The sequence below is a fragment of the Amblyraja radiata genome, chromosome 5, assembly GCF_010909765.2.
Source record: "Amblyraja radiata isolate CabotCenter1 chromosome 5, sAmbRad1.1.pri, whole genome shotgun sequence".
Lineage (NCBI taxonomy): Eukaryota > Metazoa > Chordata > Chondrichthyes > Rajiformes > Rajidae > Amblyraja > Amblyraja radiata.
The window spans coordinates 30,827,527-30,842,397 of NC_045960.1; the positions used below are offsets into that span (position 1 = coordinate 30,827,527).

At 46.1% G+C, this 14,871-nt stretch overlaps 1 protein-coding gene across 1 annotated transcript in view; it reads left to right on the forward strand.

Moving 5' to 3' along the window:
• The first annotated feature begins 376 nt into the window (after window positions 1–376).
• Window positions 377–14,871, forward strand: part of tbpl1 (TATA-box binding protein like 1) — a 45,738-nt gene continuing 31,243 nt past the window's right edge. Inside the window, exon 1 of the mRNA XM_033020926.1 lies at window positions 377–836. The gene's annotated coding sequence lies outside the window, so the exon portion shown is untranslated. The remainder of the gene's footprint in view (window positions 837–14,871) is intronic.

A 14,871-nucleotide genomic window follows, 5' to 3' on the forward strand; every position in this document is an offset into this window, starting at 1 on the left:
TCTGATGGGATAAATTACAGACTTGATTTTTTAAATCTCAAAATTTTGTAACATTGCTACTGTAAGGAGACTAGGGGGCTGCTTATCAATGGGAGTGCTGTCCAGAAATGTACTTCTATCCAGAGATGCTTCCTGCTCCGCCGAGTCACTGCAGCATTTTGTGTTTATCTTGGGAATGCTAACCTTCCACTTCGGTTGTTTCTGAATCTCTTTGCTCCGCTCCGCTCGCCAGCAGCGCCCGACTGTCGCGGGGGCGCGAGCGTCCACCCGCCAAACCCTAGTCCCTTCCCGGAAGTACCGCCCACCGGCTGCTGCCATTGGCCCCGCGGCCCGGCCTCCTCGCCCGATTGGCGAAGCGAGCTGCCGGTCAGACGGTGCCTTGGCGCTTCCGGGTCCCGCTGCGTGCTTTAAGAGTAACAAGAGTCGGAACGCTGGCGGCCGACCGTTAAACGGCCCAAGCGGCGACTCCTTCTTCCCTCGACCCTCCCGTCTCATCGCCACTGCCAGCAACAAGAGCAGCGTCCAGCCCGAACCGAGCGGTGCCCTCCACCCACCCACTCCCCTACCTGACACTCTACCGAGTCTAACCCCCTCCCCCCACGGGGGCTGGGCCAACTCAGCTCAGCTCAGGCCGGGCCGAGGCCTTCTTAGTTAGGTACTTTTGTGGCAATAGCTCGCTTGTCCGCCATCCTCGGACCGGGCTGGAGAGGGAGAGCGGCGCCGAGCCCTCCGGCTGGAGTCTGCACTCGTCCCCTCGCCCCATTCTTTCCTTCCCCTCCCTCTGTCCGCCGTCGAGGACCTCGGCTCGGCCCGGCCCCCCGCGTCGCCGCTTGCCGGTGAGTTGTCGCCTCCGGCTGCGCGCTCGGGTCGTTACCGTGGCGGGCGGGGGAAGGGGGGGTGTTGCATGGTCGTCTGCAGCGATGCTTCACCGGACTGGCCGGCTGATCTGTTGACCCTTTTGCCGGGGAGCTGGACCGTGCATCCACGCCGCATGTTGTAACCGCACCGACCCGGCCTCTTTGTTGTGGCCCAGCCTTGTTACTTCGCCCTTTCGTGTCCCCGCCGTGTAACCTTGCAGTTCTTTTTTTGCATGAGATCGCGGGGTAAAATATGTGAGGGTGCTTCTTTCGAGAAATGAATGTTTGCCTATTGATGTGCTGGGTTGGGCGCGTTTCTGTTGTATTGCATCAGGAAGCCAGTAGACGATAGCTCCCAATGAACGATACTGCCTAGTTTGCATCGTCTCTATGGTTATTATCTTAATCTAGTTGATGTGTGCAGGACACTAAAACCATGTTAGAGTTGATTGTCTTGAAGTCGATCTTAGTTGCACCAAATAAAGTTGCTGATTAAGAGTACTTGCACTTTAAAAATAATGGAAACACCAATCGGCGGTTGATGTATGGCTGATAAAAGTGCTCCACCTGCAAGTCTTGTGCTGTAGGTAATTCAAGCAAGTGAAATCGATTACCATAATATTTTTTCCCTTTTCATGAGTTTATTGATGGAAAGACTTGCTATATGAAAGCATTTGTCCATGTGTACATCGTGTGGGAATGGTCCCTCTGTTGTGAGGTGACTATTATCAGCAGTTTAACATATACTTTGGACTTGTACAGGCATCTCAAGGCATTTTGTAATTGGTGACAATTTAAAATGATTTGAGTTGTTAGGTGGTAGTAGTGACTGTTTTTAATAACTCTATGGTCAAATGACATGGGTATTTATTTATGAAATACAAAATATGCATCTGGCCCATCACATCCTATCTATCCTGAGCTGATGTTATCTTTATTTTGCATGGAACTGTTGTGTGTGTTGGGATTCAGTTTCAATTTACATTTATTTTGTTTTCTTGTCCATTGCTGAGAAAAATCTGCTTCAGAAATTCATCTAATTTTTAAATTAACATTTTGATTTACAATGTTTCCATGCCATAATTGTGCTTGTTTTGTTACTACACAGCAAGCGTGGATGATTGTTACAGAATTTTGAATTATTTCATGTGACATGTTAACAACATGTGCTGGGCCTTCAACATTATCAAGGATGGCTGATGCTTTTATATGAATATATGCACATCTATATTTCTATACATGGGGAGTAATGGTCAGCTGTCAATCTAGGCAAGACATGATAAATCCACAGTATCGTATGCAACTTGACACATTATATACAGAAATTAAACCGTGGTCAAATGTACCTTAAGTACACCAGAAGTGAAGAAAGCCTGACGGTGCTGGCAGCCTGATGTTAAAGAGTCAGTCATACAACATGGAAGCAGGCCCTACAGTCAAACTTGCCAACCAACGTGGTCCATCTAGACCAGTCCCCCTTGCCCTTGCTTGGCCCATATCGCACTAAACCCATCCTATCCATGTACCTTTAATACCTGCCCTAACTACCTTCTCCAGCAGCTTGTTCCCTATACCTACCACCCTTGGTGTAAAAAAAAAAAAGTTGTCCCTCGGATTCCCGTTGAATCTTTCCCCCCTCACCTTAAATTTAATTTCTTGATTCCCCTTCTCTGGGCCAAAGATTCTGCGTTTACATAATCTATCCCTCTCATGATCTTGTACACTTCTATAACATCACCCCTCTTCCTCCTGAGCTCCAAGGAATAAGCCTGCTCAACCACTCTATAGGGTGATTTCACGAAAGGTCACTGGATCATAGATCCTCACCCACGTGACCGCAAAATTTAACTGGGGTACAAACGTCACTTCCAGTACATGTTATTGATGCTGAAAACGCGTACTTTCACACCCGTTAAAAACCGCGAAAACGGTTAGTTTTTGAGCTGTAAATAACTGTGCCAGTCGGGGTGACCGTGAGGCACACTTATCTTACTTTAGAGTCCAGAAGATAAAGAAAAACGAAGGTAAAGACAAGAGAGCGCTGAAGGGAAAATAACAGCAGAAGTTGTTGGCAGTGCAGATATAAAGATCGGGAATTATCGCGCTTGCTCACTGCATTTCATCAAAACGAAGGCATTATTGATGTTTTGATGAAATGCAGTGAGCAAACGTGATAAAATTATGGGGAGAGGGGAGGAGAATTGGGTTAGGAGGGAGATAGATCAGCCATGATTGAATGGTGGAGTAGACTTGATGGGCCGAATGGCCTAATTCAACTCCTATCACTTATGATCTTACGATCCCTCTGCTCTGCAACACTCTCCAGTGTCCTGCCATTCACTGTGGAGGTCCTGCCCCTGTTAGACATCCCAAAATGCAACACCTCGTACTTCTTCTTCCATCAACCATTCCTTAGCCCACCTGCCCATCCGATCACGATCCTGCTGCAATTTTTGACAACCATCCTCAGAATCTACAATACCACCCACTTTAGTGTCCTCCGCAAACTTGCTAATCGTGCCATGTACGTTCTCATCCAAATCATTGACAAACAGTAATGAGCCCAGCACCAAACTCTGAGACATACCCCCAGTCACAGGCTTTCAGTCTGAAAAGCAACCCGCCACAATCACCTGCTTCCTTCCATGAATTTCAATTTTCTATCCAGACAGCTATCTCTCCTTGGATCCAATGCGATCTAACCTTCCAGAGTGGCCTACCTTGTCAAATGCCTTTACAATGTTGGCAATGCTAGAGCATCTCTGGCAATGCTAGAGCATTTCATATTGATTTTTGTATTAGTACTTGAGTGTTTATCGCCCAAGAGTGGCTGTTCTGGGCAAATTATCTGCCTGTGCTGCATCAAAAAGTGCATCATTAACTTTTAAGTGTTTTGGGGCCGTCTGATAAAATAATTAAAAACATATGTCAATACTAGTCTTTCAAGTTTTAAAGTTTAATCATTGGATTCCTTGTTTAATGTCAGAATCAACTCATTTTAATCTGAAGGCCTAGTTAATAAAGCTAAAGGAATAATAATCTCTTTTCATCTGATATAGTCTAATAATTTAAAGTAATCTGTTGGAACCCCACAAAACACTAAATTCTCTCGGTATTAATGGCTAGGTTTCACATTATCAATCGGACCCACTTTTCACTCTTATGCCACATAAAATAATCCTACCACTACATGCTTGACAGACTTTTGAGGGATTTGTCTGCGATTTTACTGCACCATCTTCCTGTCTCATTGCATTTACCCAAATTTCTCAATAGCATACTTTCCAATTTCTACCTCTTCCGGCATCAAGCAATTGTAAGAGATGTGTCATCTATATTTAATATCAATATTAAATAAAATAACTGCAAGAATATGTATGAAATATTAAATTAAGCAAAATATTAGAAATAAACAAAACAATAGCACAAATGCTTAAAATAGGATGGCTTCCTTAGTTTGCAAAATAGTTGAGAAAGATGCATTTGCATGAACTAGAGCATTGAACAGCAAAGCACAGGAACATACCTTTGGTCCACATGATGCCAAGCTAGGTAAACTAATCTCTTCTGCCTGTGCATGATCTATTTTCTTATATTTCCAGCAATATCCATAGACCTATCTAAAAGCCTCTTAAATGCCAATATCTTATCTGCTGCCACCACCACTACCCCTGATGGTGGGATCTACACACCCACAAGTCTCTGTTTATAACAAAGACATACACTGAAAAGACATCAGTCTGAAGAATGGTCTTGACCTATGGAATTCACTGCCTCGGAGGGCGGTGGAGGCCAGTTCTCTGGATACTTTCAAGCGAGAGCTAGATAGGGCTCTTGGAGATAGCGAAGTCAGGGGATATGGGGAGAAGGCAGGAACGGGGTACTGATTGGGGATGATCAGCCAAGATTACATTGAATTGCAGTGCAGGCTCGAAGGGCCAAATGGCCTTCTCCTGCACCTGTTGTCTATTGACCCAAAACGTCACCCATTCCTCTACAGAGATGCTGCCTGTCCTGCTGAGTTCCTCCAGCATTTTGTGCCTACCTTTGATTTAAACCAGCATCTACAGTTCTTTCCTACACATACGCTGCACTTATCCTTATGTGATCAATCGTCCAAGTGCCTGTTTCCAAACTGTATTTTTCAATTCAATAAGACGCTGAACAAGAATGTGGCCATGGAAGTAATGTCCATGTATTTCCAGAAGATACTTGTAGCTTCTTATTGTTAGCTAATGCTGAAACACAAGCAATTTAATCCAAATTATTGATCTACTTGTGAGACAGAATAGGGATGATAGTTAGATCTTAGGACATTACTATAATTTGAATATCTATGTTGGCTTAGAATGAATTGCTATAAGGCAGTCGGGTAGTGGGATGAGGGGTCCAATATCCAAAATTTGCAATGTGAAAAGTTGAGACAGTATTGTAAGCAGTGCAGTTTGAAACATTAAATGACAGAAATACAGACCCAATGTGAAAGTACATATAGCAGCATTATTACTCGAGATTGATTGTAAAATTTGTATTTCAGTTGTTGTTTGTTTTAATACAGACAGCTCTGTTGTAGTTATTCAGATTTCTTCAGTCTGTTAGCAACTTTCCGATCAATTATGGGGAAATAGCATGAACTGACATGACTTGTGCACTAAACATACTCAGAATTGTCTGCTTTATTGTAAGATGTGTCCGCATTTTAGATGTGTGCTAAACCACTATTATTGCTTGATAAATAATTCTATTCAGAAAAATAACAAATTGTGTATGGAGACACCAGGAACTGCAGATGCTACAATCTGGAGTAAAGCAGTCCTGGAGGAACTCAGTGAGTCGGGCATCCTCCAGCACTTTGTGTTTAGCGCATTTAATTATATGTGCATTGTAAATACCACACGAATAATTTTCAAACATGGCATTTCAGCTTTTACATAAATCCTGTATATATGCTTCCTTTACTTAGCATGGTGCACAGAGTTACTCTACACAGGATTCCAACATTTGCAATTCCTTGTCTCCGTTAAAAAAAAAATTTGCTTCCTTATATGCTGCCTCTGCAGATATGATAGACTAATGGCAGAAATCCCAGTGTTTCTGCAGAAATGCAAATTCTGATGTCATCAATGGATTAAGAGATTGGATTTCACTGTGGCAAATTTAGGCCATCCACACACAAGTTGTTGGAATCAAGTCTTAGGCTTGTGCAGAACAGTGAAATTAAATTTGGATCTTTCCAGGAAAGAATTGATATAGAAGCAAATCAAACGGGCTTCTTGTATGCTGTAGCATAGCCTTTGTTTCTATATCTCATAACAAACTTGTAATTGAATTATGGCAAGATTCCTGCTACATTAATTAGTTTTGTATGTTTGGTATGCAAATCAAAGCCTGTTTAGAGGAAAACACTGGGCCTGAAGCCTCCACGCTGCTAACTCCCACTCCCCGGGGTTTGACTGCACTGGGTCCTAGTGCTAGTCTCCCTAACCCTGGTAACCTCTGTGGCTGTTCCACTGGGTCTTCCCCATCCCCCTCAAACTATGTGACCCCCTGCTCTTCCCCACCCACACTACAGTCCTCATACCCCCCACCCCCTAACCACCCACCCCTCCGCCAGACATCGCCCCGGCCTCAGTCCAGTACCTGCCTTCCCCCGGCCCCAACCCCCATCCCTGCCGTGTGTTCACCATCCCCCCCTGACCTCCCCCTCTCCAACACCGAACGGTCGGTCCTCAGCAGAGGTCTTACCTTTGTCCCCCTCCGTCCCCACCTCAATGAGTTCCGCGGCCACCACGACTTGGAGCTCTTCTACTGTCGTCTCCACCTCACAGTGTTCTTCCAGGGAAGGAGTCCTCGCCCCCTATTGATGATCCCTTTTCCCGTCTCCAACAAACCCCCTCCTCGTGGCCTTCCGGCTTTAGAACTTTTTATCCAAAACTACCGTCGCGACATCAACCGCCTCAACTTCTCCACTACCCTGTCTCACTCCAATCTCTCCTCCCCCCCGAACGTACAGCCATCGACTCACTCCGCAACAACCCAGAAAATAAAGAAGGGTTTCAGCCCGAAACGTTGCCTATTTCCTTCACTCCATAGATGCTGCTGCACCCGCTGAGTTTCTGCGGCACTTTTGTCTACCTAGAGGAAGACATGCAATTATTTAAATGTTGAAAGGTTGTTTTGGTATACATTTTTATTACTGTTTTGAATCCAATTTCTTATTCAATAGATTCTTTAAACCGTGCAATGTATTTGTGTAATAAAAGCACAAATGCTGGAAACACTTAGATTTTAGAGATACAGTGTGGAAACAGGCCCTTTGGCCTACCACCTCCACACTGACCAGCAATCACCCCGTACCCTGCAGTATTCTACATACTAGGGACAATTTACAATTTTATTTTTTACAGACGACAATTAACCTTCAAATGTGTAAGTCTTTGGAATATGGGAGGAAATCAGAGCACCCGGAGAAAACCCACACGGTCATAGTCATAATCATAATACTTTATGAGCCAAGTATGTTTTGCAACGTACAAGGAATTTCATTTGCCATACAGTGGTACCAATAAAAAGAAACAATGCACAAAATACATTTTTTACATAAACATCCACATTCCTCACTGTGATGGAAGGCGAAAAAAAAGTTAAATCTCTTACATACAATACAATTTATTGTCATTTGAGCCTCAGTGAGGCTCAAACGAAATTCTGTTTCCACAGCCATACAAACAAAGACAATTTCCTAGACATACACACAATCCCTTCTTTGTTCTCCCGTGGTCGGGGGCCTTGAGCCTTCCGTTGACGGGCCGATCTTGGCTCCCGTAGCAGGCGGTCGGGGCGATCAAGCTCCTGCATGAGGCGGGGGGGATCTCAGCTCCCCCGCTCCGGCCGATCAGACCCCGGGTCAGGGCTGGTCGAAACCTTCTGCGTCATTTGGAGCTTCCCGTCATCGGCCTCTACCCGAGACTGCAAGCTCCTCGATGGTGAAATTTGCAGGCTGTGGTTGGAGCATCGATCCCGGGCAAGGGGTCGGCTCCGATGGCAAGTCCACATCCCCAAGCAAGATCGCGAGCTCCGTGATGTTAGGTCGCAGAGTGACCGGAATACGGTGCAGAAAACAATCGCATCTCTGGCAAGGTAAAAGATTGAAGAAAAGGCTGCCAAGGTGCGGCTCCCCCTGGTGGTATTTACAGACTCTGTACATACCACCAGAATGTACAGACTCCGTACAGATAGCACCTGAGGTCAGAGTTGAACCTGGGTCTCTGGCACTGTTAGGAAACAATTCTCTGCCTCCCTCTGGTCAAGCAAAACGTGGAAAGAGAAACGGTTATTGTTTCAAATCAAAGACTTTGTCAGGTCCTGGACCTGAAGCAATGACTCTGTTTCCGTGTCCACTGAGGCTGAATGTTTTTAGCATTTTATTGAAAAAAAGCTTGCGTGTTTACAGTGCCATATCAGAAGCATTGCAAAGCAAATCGTATGCAGTTTCCCATTACCTGAATGACAAAAGTAAGTTTAAGGCTCAGGACAGGAACTCGGCTGTGGTGCTTGAACGCCAGGAATAATATTTGGCAGGGAAAGACACAAAATGCTGGAGTAACTCAGCTGGTCAGGCAGCATCTGAGTGGTAGTGAAAGAGGAGTCTTTGAATATCTGGAAAGTAAAATTTGTAGGTTCCTGATAAGTGAGTGGGTGAAAGGTGATTGAGTAGATTGGGAAAATGAGTGCTGGTTAAAGTCATGCCAGCTGTGATGTTATCAAATGAAGGAGCAGGTTTGAGTGGCCAAGTGATCTGCTCCTGGTTCATATTTCTGTTCCAGGATTCTAATGTTGCCCATGTGAGCATTGTGGTCTGGCGAAACGAGCCAAAGTAATGTAATTAAGGTCACAAGATGGATGGGGGGGGGGGAGTGACCTGAGAAGACAGTGATATTATTTTGAAGATAGGCACAAAAAGCTGGAGTAACTCAGTGGGCCAGACAGCATCTCGGGAGATAAGGAATATGCGATGTTTCGGGTCAAGACCCTTCTTCAGACTGACTGCAGAAGGGTTTTGACCTGAAACGTCACCTATTCCATAAGAGGCATTAAAATCTAATTTATGCTTTGGTAGGCAGTAACTGCAGCCTGCGTTTGCAGCTGCCATCTCATGTACCCACTGGAAAGTAGGTCAGTGCAGTTGAAGTGTTATCACCATATAAAAATGCATGCAGATGAGGAATACTGCAAGGGCAAAGTGGGAGGGATATTATGGCATCCTATCGCTGCCCATTGTGGGGCCAGAAAGCAGGCACTAATATGAGTTGAGGGCTCATTGAGTTGAGTTCGATTTTTACCACTTGTGATAGGATGGAATTTCTGGTGGGTGATGTCAAATTACATGATTTTTGCATGATATACTCCTTGGTGATCTGCAAAACAAGTACTTTAGTTCTGTCTTCACTAAGGAAGACACAATCAATCAAATGGTGTTAGGTATACTGTTGGGACTGAAGGCAGATGATTCCTCAGGGCCTGATGGTCTGCATCCCATAGTACTCAAGAAGGTGGCCCTAGAAATCGTGGATGCGTTGGTGATCATTTTCCAAAGTTCTATAGATTCTGGATCAGTTCCTATGGATTGCAGGGTAGCTAATGTAAAGGGCCTGCCCCACTTAGGTGATTTTTTGGGGGCGACTACAGGTGACTGCTGCAAAATTTTCAACGTGTTGAAGATTTTTGGGCGAGAGTGGCGACAATTTTTGCTGTCGTAGGTTGTCGTCAGGTGTCGTAGGTGAACTCCATTAGAACTAGTCCCTGGCAGTCGCCTAAGTGGAACAGGCCCTTAACCCCACTTTTTAAGAAAGGAGGGAGAGAGAAAATGGAATTATAGACCAGTTAGCCTGACATCGGTAGTGGGGAAATTGCTCGAGTCGATTATTAAAGATGTAATGGCAGCGCATTTGGTCAACGTCAGCATGGATTTATGAAGAGGAAATCATGCTTGACTAATCAGGAATTTTTTGAAGATGTAACAAGTAGAATGAATAAGGGAGAGCCAGTGGATGTGGTGTATCTGGACTTTCAATAGGCCTTTGACAGGGTCCCACACAAGAGATTAGTGTGTGAAATTAGAGCACATGGTATTGGGGGTAGGATATTGAACTAGTTGGCAGACAGGCGGCAAAGAGTAGGATTCATGGGTCCTTTTCAGAATGGCAGGCAGTGACTAGTGGGGTGGCGCAAGGCTCAGTGCTGGGACTCCAGTTATTTACAATATATATTAACGATTTGGAGAAAGGAATTAAAAGTAATATCTCCAGATTAGTCAAGCATGATTTCCCCTTCATAAATCCATGCTGACATTGACCAATGCCATTACATCTTTAATAATTGACTCGAGCAACTTCCCCACTACCGATGTCAGGCTAACTGGTCTATAATTCAATTTTCTCTCTCACTCCTTTCTTAAAAAGTGTGGTTAAGGGCCTGTCGCAAAATGGCACGGCCCCAGAGCTCTCGCTTAACTTTTTTCCCTGTTGCCAGCCGGGCAACCTAGGCAGCTTTTTAGGTTGCCAAATGACAGTTTAGGTGGTCATTTAAGACTGCTTGCATGACACGTGCGATAATGTGCTTGGACGAAGTGCGTAGTTACCAGTCAGAATTATGGTCAATGAAGCATTCATGTATTATTTCTGCTTCAAATAAAGTCGCAAACTAAACATATTCACCAATCAAGACATGATATATACCACAATGACATGCAGCAAAATTACAATACAGTATCTCATCTCCTTTTACACCTTGCAATGAATGTAATTCTATTATTTCTTTCCACTTCCAATCAAAATTCTGGTTGGATTATTCAACGTATGATCAACCTCAGTGAGACCAAATGCAGACTTGCCGATCGCTTCGCACAACACCGACACCGACACCCAGTTCGCAATAACCAACCTGATCTCCCGGTGGCTCAGCACTTCAACTCCCCCTTCCCATTCTGAATCCGACATTTCTGTCCTGGGCCTTCTCCATGGCCAGAGTGATGCCCACCGCAAATTGGAGGAACAGCATCTCATATTTTGCTTGGGTAGTCTAATTTCAGGCAGTCCTAGCTTTCTTCCTCCTTCCCCTCCCATTCCCAGCTCTCCCACAGCCTACTGTCTCCGCATCTTCCTTTCTTTTTCCCGACCCCCCCCCCCCCCCCCGACATCAGTCTTAAGAAGGGTCTCGACCTGAAACATCGCCTATTCCTTCGTTCCATAGATGCTGCCTCACCCGCTGATTTTCTCCAGCTTTGTCTACCAACGGGATCCTACCACTGGCCACATCTTCCCATCTCCTCCCGTCGGCTTTCCGCAGAGACCGCTCCTTCCGTAACTCCCTGGTCATTTCGTCCCTTCCTACCCAAACCACCCCCCCCATCCTGGCACTTTCCCTTGCAACCGCAGGAAATGCTACACTTGTCGCTTTACCTCCCCTCTTGACTCCATTCAAGGACCCAAGCCGTCTTTCCAGGTGCGTCAGAGGTTCACATACACCTCCTCCAACCTCATCTATTGCATCGCTGCTCTCGGTGTCAGCTGCTCTACATCGGTGAGACCAAGCATAGGCTTGGCGATCACTTTGCCCAATACCTCCGCTCTGTTCGCAATAACCAAACTGATCTCCTGGTGGCTCAGCACTTCAACTCCCCCTCCCGTTCTGAATCCGGCTCGGCCTCCTCCATGGCCAGAGTGAGGCCCACCGTAAATTTTTTGGGCAGTTTACACGCAACGGTATGAAAATCGACCTTCAATTTCAGGTAGTCCCTGCTTTCTCCTCCGCTTCCCAGCTCTCCCTCAGCCCACTGTCTCCACCTCTTCCTTTCTTCTTCCCACCCCCTCCACCCTCACATCAGTTTGAAGAAGGGTCTCGACCCAAAACATTGCCCATTTCCTTCGCTCCATAGATGTTGTCTCACCCGCTGAGTTTCTCCAGCATTTTTGTCTCCCCATTCACACAAGCTCTGTTATCCCACTTTCCTCACCCACTCCCTACATGTGAGGGGCAATTTTACAGAGACAAGTTAACCTACAAAGCCAATGCATCTTTGTGATGTGGGAGGAAACCTACATGCTTGCAGGGAGAATGTGCACATTCAACACAGACAGTGCCCGAGGACAGGATCGTACACAGATCCCTGGCGTGTGAGGCAGCAAGTCCAGCAGCTGCGCCACTTTATTTTATTTTCCAACACACAAAAAATTATATGTTGATAACTTTGGTTACTAAAAAAAAGAAACTATCTATTTTCAGTCTTAAATCTCTAAATGATGCCCTTTACAGCTACTGTAGGTTTTAATTCAGTTCAAGACTATGGGACAGTACATTGGCCATAAAGTTGCTGCATAAACTTGCCAGAGACCCGGAATTGATCCTGAATATGGGTGCTGTCTCTATGGCGTTTGCTCCTTTTCCCATGGGTTTTCTCCGGGTGCTCTTGTTTCTTTCCACATTCCAAAGGTGTGCAGGGACCTTTTTCACACCTAACCCAAAACGTAATATTTTCCTTTTGTCCAGAGATTCTGTCTGACCTGTTGAGTCACTCCAGCTTTTTGTGTCTATCTTCAGTTTAAACCAGCATCTGCAGTTCTTTCCTACACACACGATACTATACGATAGAACTTTATTAATCCCAGGAGGGAAATTGTGTGTGTGTATATAGTTATATTCATATATAAATATACACTGTTTTGTTTTCTCGTTTATAACATTGTTTGCAGAATATGTTTACATATTCTGATGTGCTGCTGCAAGTAAGGATTTCATTGGGACATGAGAGAATAAAACACTCTTGACTTACGTCGCTAATGTGTGGGATAGAACTAGTGTACGGGTGATTGGTGGTCGGTGTGGACTTGGTGGGCTGAATGGCCTGTTTCCACGCTGTATGTTTAAATTAAACTAAAACACTAGGAAATCTAAAGAAGTGTCTCTACCCGAAACATCACCCAATTTCTTCTATCTAGAGATGCTGGTTGCTCCATGGAGTTACGCCGCACAATTAAAGCATGGAATAGCCTTCACCCTACTATAGTTACCCAACCAGAAGCAATTACATTTAAGGTAGCTCTTTTTTTCCCCAAGAACCCTTTTTTGTTTAAGTCCAAGTCAAGAGTCAAGAGTTTTATTGTCATGTGTCCCAGGTAGGACAATGAAATTCTTACTTGCTGCAGCACAACAGAATATGTAAACATAATACAGAACAGGAGATAAAAGTTCACTGTGTCTATATACCATAGACCATATGTATATACACAATAAATAAACAGATAAAATGCAATAGGCTGTTATTTTTCGTGGTTTGGTGGTGGTGTTTAAATTCTGTTTAAATTGCATTTCGAATATTTTTGGAGGACCAGGAAACCAAGAAGCAAGAGTTACTCCAGGGAGTTACTCCAGCTCCAGCAGTGATTCTGTGTTGGTTTTCAACGGTCGCGGCGAGTGGACAGCAATGGCAGCCAGATCGCCCATCATGCAAAGGGAGGGAGAAAGTGGCCGATGCCGACCAATTGCAGTGCGCATGTGCAAGGGGGCACATGTGCACAACCACGGCCGATGATGTGCTGGCCAAAGATCCTCGCTATAGGATCTTTGTTGCTGGCCGTGGTTGTGCGCATGTGTAACGCGGCCGGCCATGCCGGCGGATGAGCAGCGGGCGGAGACCCGAGACATGGACACGGATACGGGTGGCAGGTGGAGATTGACAGAGAGAGAGAGAGAGAGAGAGAGAGAGAAAAAGATGGAGAGGGGGCCCGCTCAGAATTAAACGCTAGGTGTCTCGGGTGCTTGCCAAGCCGGACAAAATGGCATGGTTTTTAGGTTGCCCAGCAGGACTGTGGTTTGCCATTGGCAACCGGGCAACTGCTAATTTCGAGCCCTGGGCCCTGTCCAGTCGCCGTCGTGGCAGCTCCGTGGAAACTGCGTATTTTTAACATTCATGTTCTTTTTTAACTTATTTTTAAGTTCTAACTCCCTAGTACAGGTGCACAACCTTTTATCCGAAAGCCTTGGGACCAGACACTTTTCGTAATTCAGAATTTGTCGGTCTTCGGAATGGAAATTTTTTAGCGTAGATTTTAAAGGCTGGCTCAGTGGTAGAGTGCTCGGCTCATATCCGCAAGGTCGCGAGATTGCGCCTTGATCCCGGCAGTAAACTCGGTCGCGAGTTTGAGTCTTCAATGTAGTTTTTTCTTGCAGAATAAATGTTTGTATGAAATGCAGTGTAGGAGAGGTGTACTGACTGTGTGGGCAGAACTTTGGAAGTGATTGCCCACCAGTCTAAAAAGCCGCTGTGTCTCCCTGTCCCTGGGGTAGCAGGGGGCGATCAAATAGCACAATACCCCTCTCCCCCTCCAACTCCAGAGGAATCCGCTCCCCGATGGGCCGCTACGGCGACAAGTGGCAGTTTGCCCACAACCCGAGCTGCGCCCCCTCATCCGCCACCCCAAGAACAAGACGTACCTTGCACACCATCAGCTTCTGCCCCTACGTGTTCCTCTGGAGTTGGAGCGGGGCTGGGCTGGAGTTGCTGCTGGCTGTAGGTCTCTGGGATCTCCGTGCTTGCAGTGGGCCTGGGGGTCGGTGTCCCGTTGGTCCTGACGTCTCCGGCCACCCCCCTGGACAGGAGCTGAGACTGGGAACTGTACCGCCCTTGCCCCCTCTCTCTGCAACTGCAAACAACCCCACTCTCCTGCAAGGGCGGTACAGTTTCCGGAGGATGGCAGGTGGCCGGAGACGTCAGGACCAACAGGAACCCGCTCCCCGATGGGCCCCTATTACGCCCCGAGCTGCGCACCGTCATCCGCAACCCAGGTTCCTCTGTAGTTGGAGCGGGGCTGGGCTGGGCTGCTGTTGGCTGTGGGTCTCTGGGATCTCCGTGCTTGCAGTGGGCCTGGGGGTCGGTGTCCCGATGAGGGGGCGCAGCTCGGTGAACGGCTTCTGGTGGTCCTGACGTCTCCGGCCAGTTTGCAGTTTTCCTCTGGAG